Genomic DNA, 12961 nt, shown 5'->3' on the forward strand with positions numbered 1-12961 from the left:
AAGTGCAGAAGGAGTTCGACTCAGCCGATCCAACATCTGGATCGGCTGAGCCGAACCTCCGGCAGGCTTCTCACTGCTGTTCAGCCTATTCTTAAAGATCCCGAACAGCAGTGAGTGAATAGCCGAATTCCGCTGAGCGTTTCCTATTGTCCGGCGGCTTTGCTGCTGTCAAAAAAAAACGGGAAAAAAAACTCTCCCGGGCGCTCTGGGAGCCTCCCGCTCCCGGCTGCCCAGGAGAGAAACACCGCTGTGTCTGTTTTTTTCTTTATTCTGACACAATTGATGTCAGAATATAAAAAAAAAAGAAATGTTCCCATTGAAAAGCATTGGGACATTACTATTGGCTATTTCAATTTGCAATAGCCAATAAGTCTCATTCTATTCATGTTAAAATTATGGAATGACCATATGGTAATTTTTCTGGGATTTTGTTGAATAGGATAATATGTTTAAAATGGAACTCCAACCATATTAAAGTGGACCTTTACCCCTTACACTAAAAATCACATCAGCATGCAGCTCTGCATGCTGATTTCAAATAATCTTACATTCATTAGTTAAACAAACATGTTTTTCATTTACTTACAAATACAGTTCTTGTACTTCCTGTCCCACTTCTGGCAAAAGTGATGTAATGTGTCAAAGTGTTGCATCCTGGGAAGGTTACATCAGCAGAGCATTGCTGGGAAAACTCATCTGTGATCTCATGAGATCTGAGGGAAAGGCATTTTCCTTCCCTGAGATGATGTGCATGGTCACATGTGCCAGAGTTCCAGGAAGTAAAGGGAGATCTAGTAATCTTTACTTAGTAAAAATGGCCACTGTGAGAAGACTGGGCAATTATTTGTATCTGTTTGTAGATTTCTAAAGGTGTGTTTGTTATTTTAAAGATATGGGTAAAGGTCCGCTTTAATGTTTTTTTCTAGTTGGTTAGCATAGTAAAGTCTCTACACATTGACCAAGATTTTTTTTTAACATGTATGTCCTCATTGGGGAGGATTAGCTTCACTGTATGTCCTAGAGAAAACTGAGACAGGAAGCAAGGGGAAATCTATTTAATAGAGTCACAGACATCAAGAGCTGTAGAATGATAAACCTCTGGTGGGTCTTCATTGCTAAATACTTCCCTTCTGGGGAAATTGTTTAATTTCCTGTTGCGGTGACCTGTTACCAGGACAAGAAGAGAGGAGAATCTCCCCAGTGGGGAATTGAACAACAATTAAACTTGCCAGACGTTCTAACTACAGTATTCCTTATGCTTCCCAAATCAAATACAAACATTTTGGCTGTTGTTAAACAGTAATTATTTAACTTTGTACAGTATGTAAAGCCTGTCGCTATACACTGTGGATGACATCAGCAGCAACATGGAAGCCACCGTGGGTGCCAATTTGTACACAGTAATGATCTTCTTATGATACTTGTCCGAAGTCCATGTGTTGATTTTGTTTAGGCTTTATTTATTGCAATGTGTTTGATGGGAGAGTTAATTACGTTAATCATTTCCATTCATCAACAGCATTGTGCCTTGGTGACATCAGCTCTGTTCACTAAGTAGTATGTTGTGTATGTTGTGTAAAGGTTAAGGCTTGGCTTCCATCTATCCATCTGATCCTTAAGTGAACTGTTGCAAGGGAACAAGGGAAGACATGCAATACTCTCATTATAGCACAGGGGGCAGCAGTTCACTGGAAAGAAATCCTATGAACAGTGATAGCAAATCGCTGAATGAAACATAAAAAATATGCTAAGTATATATGCTTCCCTTTATTAAGCTTACTCTTAGTTTTCCGACTAGCAACGCATGCCAAACAATATTGCAAAACAGTTAAATACTTTTACATGATTACTTTGATGGAGTCTACCCTTGAACACATTAACACATAATTCATTGCAGCTTTTCCACCATTTTTTTGCGGTACTTTTTGCCAGAAGGGGACCTGTAAAGTCCTGGACTTTTTCCATTTAAGGATTCTTTTTATTGTTATCGCTTACTTTTATTCATTGGTATTGCATTGTACTTTTTAAAAACAAATTTCTTTCTATGATTTTACATTTCTAACTTCATTTCATACAAGTTATGCTAAATTTAGTGCGGGGACCATCTATTTCAATACCTATCTCTTGTGTCCAGATTAAAGCAGTGTCCGCACTTTTGACGGCATACAGCTTTTCGGAGTCAGAAACATAAGCGTTTGTCAAGTAAAATGTTTCCATGTAGAGTGGGCAAGGATTAGAAGTCCCTTCAGGTTTATACTGCTCTCTGGGACTCCATTAGATAGATTTCCCCTCGCTTCCTGTCCCAGTGACTATGTTTTACCAGACAGGAAGTCAGAGGAACTCTAACACAGCAGCACAAAGAGAAATTAAAATAATTTTCTCTAGTAGAGTAAAGGATAGAAGCACTGTCAGATTTTTTATTCTATGTTCCTGTTGCAGATTTTTCCTCATTTCCTGTCTGGGAAATTAGCAGTAGGACAGGAAGTGAAGTCATATCTCTCTAACAAAGCCTTCGATAGCACTGAATACTGATAGGAATTCTAATCCTTCCCCACTCTAACCAAAACTAGAAAGAGTATTTTGATTAGACATACGCTTTATGGGACCGTTATTGCTCTTCTGCTACTAATTGCTTGGCAATAATAGTATGATTGGATGTTAATTCAGCCCAAAGTTCGCTTTTCTTAGTTTAGGATAAAGTGTGGAAAGTTTAGATTAGGTCAGGTTTTTATTGCTCTCTGGATCTCTTTTGTAGAGGTTTCCCCTCACAAACAATGATATCTAAAACAGGAAATAAGGGGAAATCTCTTGAACAGGGACAAAGCCAACAAGTTTTTACAACTTTTTATACTTTGGTGTTGGGGAAGGGTTGAAAACCCTTCTCCGGTTTCTGTTGCTGTTTGTTTTGCGGAGATCTCCCATTGGGGAGATTTCAGTTACTGCCCTAGTCAAAGTGGACATCAAAACATCATGGATGGGGGAATGTCCTCATCAGTGAAGCAGACAACATTAGAAATCTGACAACCTTCCCCTACTCTAGCTAAACATAAAAGCCAAACCTGCCTTCATTGGGTGTTGCTCATGTATAGTCACAACTGCCTATTTCTTGCTCACTGCTAATAAGCATTGCCTATTTGTGCCAATGTAATGCCCACATATTACTATGATTGTCTGTTGCCCATATGTGATGCACAAATTGTAATGACTGCCTGTTTGTTGGCCATTTATTCTCACAACTGCACTTTCATTGTCCTGAAATGTTGCGTTTTTATTGTCATATTTGCTTATTTGTTGCCCTTGTATAGTTATGATTGCCTGGTTGTTGCCCCATATTATCACAATTTCCTGCTTGTTGCCCCTGTTTGTCAAGATTGTTAGTGTTTTCCAAAATAACCAGTTACCGGGACCGGTCACTATACATATACGGCTGGTCCACTGCCCTATTTTTTTCTGGAGGACATACCTGTATGCCATCCTATAGCCACCCGTGTGTGCATGGGCAGCGGCTTCAGGCACAGAGCCAATCCGATCAGCTCTGTGCCTTGTGATTAATGTGATTGGTTATCACAGTGATCATATGTCAATGTTGACATTGCCAAGCCCCCCCAGCCCCCTTGCGCTTACAACAGAAGCAGAGGAGAGTAAAGGAAGCAGTGAATTATTGAGTCATCCATTCATTAGTTCCTGGTGAAAACAAGTTGCAGCAGCAGCAACCAAAAAGTGACTCATTATTGTGTGATATTGTCACCCTGTCACATAGCCTTCCAATGCAGTCACAGATTGCGTAGGCATGATATACTGTTGCTACTATCAGGAAGACTATCCTGAGCAATGGCAGCTGATCATGCATCACATGCATGTGGATAGAAAGTGGCTGGAAAGAGGATGAAGGAGATGAGCAGCACTGAGATGCAAAAAAAGGAGGAAAAAGGGATTTTATACAAACTAAATGTCATCCAGTAAGGGTTTACATTGCATTACATACAGTGCATTGGGAATAATGCCTAAGTCAGTGTACATTTTGCCAGTGGGATATTCTGCCTCTTCCTGGTCCTTCCCTAATTACATCTTACCACCAGCATACAGATTGGTCTTCTCCCTGTGAGATCCGACCTCTAGCACACACACATTCATCTTTCTTCAGGGAGATCCCACCCCCCAGTGCACACATTGGTCTTTCTCCGGTGAGATCCCATCCCAAGAACATACGCTGGTGTTTCTCCTGTAAGATCCCACCACCAGCACACACATACCTTGCTCCTTCCCCAGTATCCCAAAAGTAACTCAAGTAGATTCTATCACACTCCTAACCTGATATAACCCAAGATAATGGGTGGGTGTGGAGATAGCAGCAGATGCCTCTGCAGATCAGTATCACTTAGAAAAGTCACTCGCACTCCAATGAAAATTTCAGTCAATGTTCTTTTTTGACAAACAAATTGTTGCCTGAAGAAGGGACCTATACAGTTCCAAAACATTGCTATACAATGTGATAATTCTTTTGTCAATAAAGAACATTGACTGAAATTCTCATTGGAGTGCAAGCGACTTCTCTACTACGTGATTACCCAGTATCCCAACGCCAGCACATACATTCCAGTTTCTCCTCCAGAAACTCCCCAATCCGCAATCAGACACCCCCCCCCCACCACAAATCACAGTTAGTTTAACACCTGTCCTGTCCCTGGGATATTTAATAACTCCTCAGCCCATGTGCGTTATCTCCTCAGCGTTCAGTCCCTAAACATGTTCATTAACCCCTCAGCACCCAGTCTCTAGAACAGTCGGGATGATGCCTTACATTTAATCAGTGCATCTTCGCTGACTCTGCTCCAGTGGGAATCTCAGCTCCACTGTCCCATTTTCTGCATAAACATTCCCTGGCAACATGTCCCCAGCAACACCTTTACTGTTCCTGGACTCCATTACACAATCCCGGCTAATAACCTGTTTTCAATTTTGGTGTCTCCTTTTCAACCTCGGTTGTCCCCAGTTCTACTGACACACTCCCAATGTTTTATACTGGGTCCTCCCCACCATCTGTACAGACAACTATTTCCTCAACAATGATTTTGACCTCTATCCTTCCTCTGTAAAACCCCCATGTGAAGAGCATGGTTCTCTTGTTGTACTTATTATGAGTCAGTTTTATGAATGTAAAGCATTATGGGGAGCACTTCCCCGCCCCCGTCATTTACCTGTATGGTTCTGACCATGTACTTTAATGATCTTGTTGCGAATTATGGAAAGATCGGTAACCACCATTTGTAAATCATTTAATGTCCTCTGTCATACCCTTCAGACTCTGCCAATATTGTCTGCTATCAAACCCTCCCCACTTCTCTCCTGCACATAGTACCTGCTGTCATACCATCTGCACTTTCCCACTACACATATATCCTCCGGTCATACCCTCCACACCCCTCTCCTGAAGCTACTGGCCACTGTCATATCTTCCACACCCCATTCTGTACATACATCCACTTGTCATACCCACCACACACCTCTGCTAAACCTACTGGCCACTATCATATCCTCAACACCTCATTCTGCACATACATCCACTGGTCATATGAACCACACTCCTCTCCTGAACCTAATGGTCACTGTGATATCGTCAACACTCTTCTTCTGTACATACTGCCCACTGTCATACCTCCATACTCCTCCCCTGCACATAATGCCCACTTCCATACCCTCTGCTTGCCTCTCCTGCACATACTGCCCACTGTCATACCTTCTGCACTCCACTCCTGAATATATTGCCTGCTGTAGTTTCATTTACATTATTTTCAAGCACATATTGCCCCTCAAGGCATTTTCTTTAGCATTGTTTGTTATATCCCCAACCTTTCCCGTTCTGGTACAGGCACTATTGCTAGCGTACTTTACCTACGTGAAAAGCGGGGTGTTAAACCACCTTTCTGTCTAGTCCATTTTTCAGTATTTAGCGCTATTTAGAGGTACTGAGGTACTAAGGTACTATGACTGACATTTATTTATTTTTGGGGACAGATAAAGATTTCGTTTGGTGGTATTTAATCACCACTGGGTTTTTATTTTTTACTATATAAACAAAAAAGTACTGGAAATTTAAAAAAAAAACCCCTTTATTATGTTATGAAACGTTGCAAATAAATACATTTAGGGAAATGTGTACTGCTACATTTCTTTGGTCACGTTGGGTTTATAGATACCAAACATGTCAAGCCTTAAAATTGCGTGCACCTGTGAAATCGCAAAAAAACTACCATATCTAAAACTGCCCATAGGTGATGCTTTTAAAGCTTTTACCCCCATCAGTTTAGTGTTAACAGTGATTGGTGGCACTACAATTATAGCTCGCACTCCGACGATCGCAGTGATATGTAACAAGTGTAGCAAAACTGCCCTTTTTGCATGTAGGAGCACCCGACACGTGTTTGCATTTGTATGTGCATGTATGTGGGGGTGGGGGGACTTTAAAATATTTTGGGGGTTTTGTGATGCCAAGCAGTTAAAGAAGAATTCATATAAACAGTCATCTGTTGTTCTTCTGTAACTACATTGGGGTTATGTGAAACAATATATGCCATATGCCAAAGGGTAGATTAGTTGATTATTACTCTCCTGAGGACTGCAGAATGGACATGGAGGACAGAGGTCCTGCTTCTGGAGCCATACGTCCATATATGTGTGAGATGCCTGAACCAGAGCAATGTTTAAACTTTCTCCTATGGGCATCCCATAGAAGTGGCTATTCAATTAATGTAAGTGTTACTAACAAGCGAAGAGAAGTGTTCCAGCAAACTCAGCCACATGTCTACAGCCTGCATCAATATGGGTTGACTGCTACAGATGATTCCTGGACAATATTAGTTTCACTAAAGACTGTTGCAAGCCTTTAATGTTATTTTACTAAACATTCACTGCTTGAATCAATCACTATCCTGCATTCCGTGCAGAGAATGGTTGGTGAATGTCAGACTCCAGGCTTTTTAAATATGCCCCTAAGTGTTTGCCAGCATCCTAGATTACTAATGGCTTGATTATTGGATATTCATGATTAATCATTTGGTTTGTCTGTATGTGATTTGCAAGCCTTTGCATTTGGTGTTTGCACTAAAATACAGTATGCAAATCTGTTTCTTGTGCCATTAGTGCACATTTTCAAACTGCAGATGTATGAACGGTTCCAAACTAAAGGAGGTGATAACACCAGCACTGGCCCCACATGTATTATGTGCACTTGCAGTAAAATGGTGTTACAAGGATAAAGTTAGAGTCATGTTGAATTTGGGCACTTTTCTTTCTGGGATACCCTTGCTCCACACTCTGAATCCCCACCCCTTTTCTTGCTCTCCACATGACTCACTTTATATTACCGTCCATTGTTTACTGCATGCAGACTCTTTATTCCTCTTTGGTTTGAGCTTCAACAATTATTCTGGAGAAGCCTGTATGTCAGTGATACACAGTGTTAACCGTAGGGTGAATTCATGCAGGGCACACACTACTAAAGGGTAGCTTTCAGAGCCATGTGTTGACCACGATCGGCCATTGTCTATTTTGCGAAAGCCTATGTATAACTGAGGTTCCTTGCTTTCATCTGATACTACAAAGCCCTGTGATAACTGACAAAACCGTCAAAGGAACAATTTTGCAAAATGTCCCTTGTTTTAGGGTTTTAAAGCCTGTGTGGGTTCTAGGCACACTACCTACTTATGCCATATAGGTAATCCAATCCTGGCAGTCATAGAAGAAATGTTTTTCCAACATTTTAAATGTGTTGATGGGGTTTCTTAACTACATCAGCTTATAGCCATTGTTTTGGAGCACTGAACGATACTGATAAAGGTCAATCAGTAGTGAAATTGTGGATTTGAACTTAATTTTCCAGTTAGAAACTGAAAGTTAAGATTGTTTATTTAACGGGCCCCCTTGTGCCTAGTAAAAATTGAACTTTGGTTTAGTATCTGTTTACTACAAGAATGTACCTGCAGTACACTTTATTGGAAGTTTATTTTACAAGTAATATTTGTGCAGTTATGAGTGTGGTAATATGCCGTGTACTTGCCAGTAATGATTGGTATTTCTTATTAAAAGTTAACCTATAACCTCACAATAAACATTTGCAAGTTCGCAAGAACTGAAACAGTTTATTTTATACACCCAGGAGGGAAACGGGTTTGACACACATGATAAAACTCCCAGTTTAACTCAAAAAAGGACCGTAATATATACTGTAGGGGTACAGGTACTCCTAGAATGAGATCCTAATAGGTTGGACTTGCTGGACTAATGTCTTTATTCAACCTCAAATACTATGTAACTATGTAAGTTTAAGAAGAATGAAGCACTCTGTGAAAAAATTCCCAAGCTTTAGATTGTTGTGCCGTTAATGAGATTGGTTTACTAAAGCAAAGAATGTTCACTATGCAACTATGCACTGTTCACTTAGCTTAATGAATAAGGTGTAAGGCTATGTTAAAGCTGTCCCTACAATAAATTATTTACCTCACCCACAGTGTGCACTTCAGAAAATGACCTCTTTAGGAGTGTCGATTCCCTGGTTCCCTGCTGCACTTGTTGGTTACTCTTGCTGACTTCTATGTCACTACAGGACACAGCAGTGTCATAGGGGTCAGGAAAGGGGAACCACTGAACAGACTTTAAGGGATGATTTCTCTTTAGAATGACATTCAGCAGTATGGACAGTAAAAGGGGCAAGTAATTACTTTCCTCATTGTCGGATCAGCCTTCATTTGTTTATCTTCTAACTAGGGGCGTCCCGAGGCCGGGTGTCACCTGGAGCGGAGACCGGGTGACACCAGGCCGGGACGTCATCACGCATGCGCCGGACGTCACCACGCGCGTGCGCGGTCATCTAATTGACGCCTACCGGTGGCCATCTTTGTTATGGACGCCAGCGGAGAGAGGAGGGGACGTTCACCTGGCGGGATGAGCCTGACACTGTCGGGCTCCTGGTCCATGACTCCACTCCATTGTTGTCACCCGGATGTGGGCCGCACCCCCCGCATCCCCCTTGTAACGCCACTGCTTCTAAACAACAGGTCACAGGCTCAAAAATACAGATAAAAACACAAAACAGGCACAAAGACCTCATGCATTAACATCTGCTAAATGGATAGAGAAGATATAAATGCACTCACAATTGTACAGGGCAAATGACGTTCATAGACCTGATAACGCAAAAGGAAGATGATAATTCCAGTCAATAGGTCTCAGGCTCAAAAATAAGTAGAAACACAAAATAGGCACAAAGACCTAGTGCATTGAAAATCAGCTCATGGATAGAGAAGGTAGACATGTACTCGCCACAGGGAAAATGGTGTTTGTAACCCAAAAGGCAGATGACAGTTCCAGTCAATGGGTCTCATGCTCAGAGATTTCTATGCCAGAATGACAATAGTTGGTAAGGTGTATTCCGTCAAATTGTGCAGCTTTAAATTTCAAATGGGATAACAATCTGACTCGCATAACCTAGGGCAGACTGACAACACATGGGGCCCCCGGGCAATACAAGATTATGGGGCCCCCTTGTGCTCCGCCCATATACAAGCCCCACCCACAATCCCCACCTGCATAAACATTCTTGTGTTATAGAAATTATTTCTCCACACTATTTTTAAAATAATGGTCCAATTCACTAAGGCTGGGTTCACAACTAGGCAACAGTGTTTTTGTGCGTTCTTATGCGCATTTAAGGCTCATAAATTAAATTGCGTTTTTGTGCGCAGATTGCAGCTCATCAATGTTAATGAGCAAATGGGCATAAAAACACGTCAAAAACACAGAAAACAAGCTTTTCCAAGCATTTCCTATTGAGTCTATGGGGCCAAAACGAGCTGTAATATGCCAAAAAAAAAAGCTTAAGTACTTTTTCCAGTGAACAGGGTCATAGAAATTAATGGGATTTTTTTGGGGCACATTTTTTAAATGTTTTTTAGGGCAGAAAAAGCGCTACAAAAAGCTCAGTGTGAACCAGAACTGAAAGATGAATTGCCAGGAAATTGGTAGGACAATTTCAAAATCTAGACTAATATAGGCAATTTGGAAAGCGAGTTAAATGGCAGAACGCACAGCAGAACCAATACACGGCAGACCTCAGACCAGAACCAATACACGGAAGACCTCAGACCAGAACCAATACACGGAAGACCTCAGACCAGGACAAATACACGACAGACCGCAGACCAGAACCAATACACAGCAGACCAGAATCAATACACCACAGACTGCAGACCAGAACCAATGAACGGCAGACTGGGCCGTTAGAATGACACATACACAACGACATCTCCGGGTTCGGCCATCACACACAATCTGATTCCCGTGGGACGTCACCTGCACACATACTTTAGTGGGGAGCTCCATGCATGCCAGCACATGGGTGCTCACCTTCAGCAGGTCCAGCAGGTGGGTGCAACAGGCTGCCCCACAAAAGGCCAGGTTCCCGATGTGGAGGGTCTCAACCAGATGCAGAGGGTCTAAGCAGGGGCAGATTTGGAGGGTCAAAGCAGGGGAAGATGTGGAGGTCTCACCAGGGGCATGTGTGGAGCTCTCAACAGGTGCAGATGCGGAGATCTTACCAGGTGCAGGTATCAAGGTCTTACCTGGCACAGGTGCGTAGGTCTCACCAGGCACAAATGCAGAGGTCTCACCAGGGGTGGTGCGGAGGTCTCACCAGGGGCAGAGGTCTCACCAGGGGCAGGTGTGGAGGTCTCATCAGGGGCAGGTGCGGAGGTCTCACCAGGAGCAGGTGCGAAGGTGTCACCAGGCGCAGGTCTCACTAGCTGCAGGTGCGGAGGTCTCACCAAGGGCATGTGTGGAGCTCTCACCAGGGGCACGTGCGGATGTCTCATTAGGGACTGGTGTGTCGGTCTCACCCGGTGCAGGAATCTCACCAGGGGCAGATGCAGGAGTCTCACCAGGGGCAGATGCAGGAGTCGCACCAGGGGCAGATGCAGGAGTCTCACCACCAGGGCCAGCATGGCACCATTCCTCCAGTGGGATGCCTGGGACCAGATCTCAGTGGGCCCCCCCGGCTTGAGCCCTCGTGCAGCCACTTGTAGGTCCACCCTCCGACTGGACACGCCCCCTCTACCTCGGAGCTCTTCTTGACCGCGCCGCTGAAAAACTAGGAGATGTGGCTGTGTTAAAGCAGCAACGGCAGTGTCTGGTGGGCCCGACTCGCATAACCTAGGGCAGACTGACAACACATGGGGCCCCCGGGCAATACAAGATTATGGGGCCCCCTTGTGCTCCGCCCATATACAAGCCCCACCCACAATCCCCACCTGCATAAACATTCTTGTGTTATAGAAATTATTTCTCCACACTATTTTTAAAATAATGGTCCAATTCACTAAGGCTGGGTTCACAACTAGGCAACAGTGTTTTTGTGCGTTCTTATGCGCATTTAAGGCTCATAAATTAAATTGCGTTTTTGTGCGCAGATTGCAGCTCATCAATGTTAATGAGCAAATGGGCATAAAAACACGTCAAAAACACAGAAAACAAGCTTTTCCAAGCATTTCCTATTGAGTCTATGGGGCCAAAACGAGCTGTAATATGCCAAAAAAAAAAGCTTAAGTACTTTTTCCAGTGAACAGGGTCATAGAAATTAATGGGATTTTTTTGGGGCACATTTTTTAAATGTTTTTTAGGGCAGAAAAAGCGCTACAAAAAGCTCAGTGTGAACCAGAACTGAAAGATGAATTGCCAGGAAATTGGTAGGACAATTTCAAAATCTAGACTAATATAGGCAATTTGGAAAGCGAGTTAAATGGCAGAACGCACAGCAGAACCAATACACGGCAGACCTCAGACCAGAACCAATACACGGAAGACCTCAGACCAGAACCAATACACGGAAGACCTCAGACCAGGACAAATACACGACAGACCGCAGACCAGAACCAATACACAGCAGACCAGAATCAATACACCACAGACTGCAGACCAGAACCAATGAACGGCAGACTGGGCCGTTAGAATGACACATACACAACGACATCTCCGGGTTCGGCCATCACACACAATCTGATTCCCGTGGGACGTCACCTGCACACATACTTTAGTGGGGAGCTCCATGCATGCCAGCACATGGGTGCTCACCTTCAGCAGGTCCAGCAGGTGGGTGCAACAGGCTGCCCCACAAAAGGCCAGGTTCCCGATGTGGAGGGTCTCAACCAGATGCAGAGGGTCTAAGCAGGGGCAGATTTGGAGGGTCAAAGCAGGGGAAGATGTGGAGGTCTCACCAGGGGCATGTGTGGAGCTCTCAACAGGTGCAGATGCGGAGATCTTACCAGGTGCAGGTATCAAGGTCTTACCTGGCACAGGTGCGTAGGTCTCACCAGGCACAAATGCAGAGGTCTCACCAGGGGTGGTGCGGAGGTCTCACCAGGGGCAGAGGTCTCACCAGGGGCAGGTGTGGAGGTCTCATCAGGGGCAGGTGCGGAGGTCTCACCAGGAGCAGGTGCGAAGGTGTCACCAGGCGCAGGTCTCACTAGCTGCAGGTGCGGAGGTCTCACCAAGGGCATGTGTGGAGCTCTCACCAGGGGCACGTGCGGATGTCTCATTAGGGACTGGTGTGTCGGTCTCACCCGGTGCAGGAATCTCACCAGGGGCAGATGCAGGAGTCTCACCAGGGGCAGATGCAGGAGTCGCACCAGGGGCAGATGCAGGAGTCTCACCACCAGGGCCAGCATGGCACCATTCCTCCAGTGGGATGCCTGGGACCAGATCTCAGTGGGCCCCCCCGGCTTGAGCCCTCGTGCAGCCACTTGTAGGTCCACCCTCCGACTGGACACGCCCCCTCTACCTCGGAGCTCTTCTTGACCGCGCCGCTGAAAAACTAGGAGATGTGGCTGTGTTAAAGCAGCAACGGCAGTGTCTGGTGGGCCCGGAAGGTGGGCGACTTTGCCGTCGCCGCTTTAACGCAGCTGTAAAGGGCAGT

This window comes from Nanorana parkeri, unplaced genomic scaffold, assembly GCF_000935625.1.
Source record: "Nanorana parkeri isolate BGI_ZX_2015 unplaced genomic scaffold, ASM93562v1 scaffold1551, whole genome shotgun sequence".
Lineage (NCBI taxonomy): Eukaryota > Metazoa > Chordata > Amphibia > Anura > Dicroglossidae > Nanorana > Nanorana parkeri.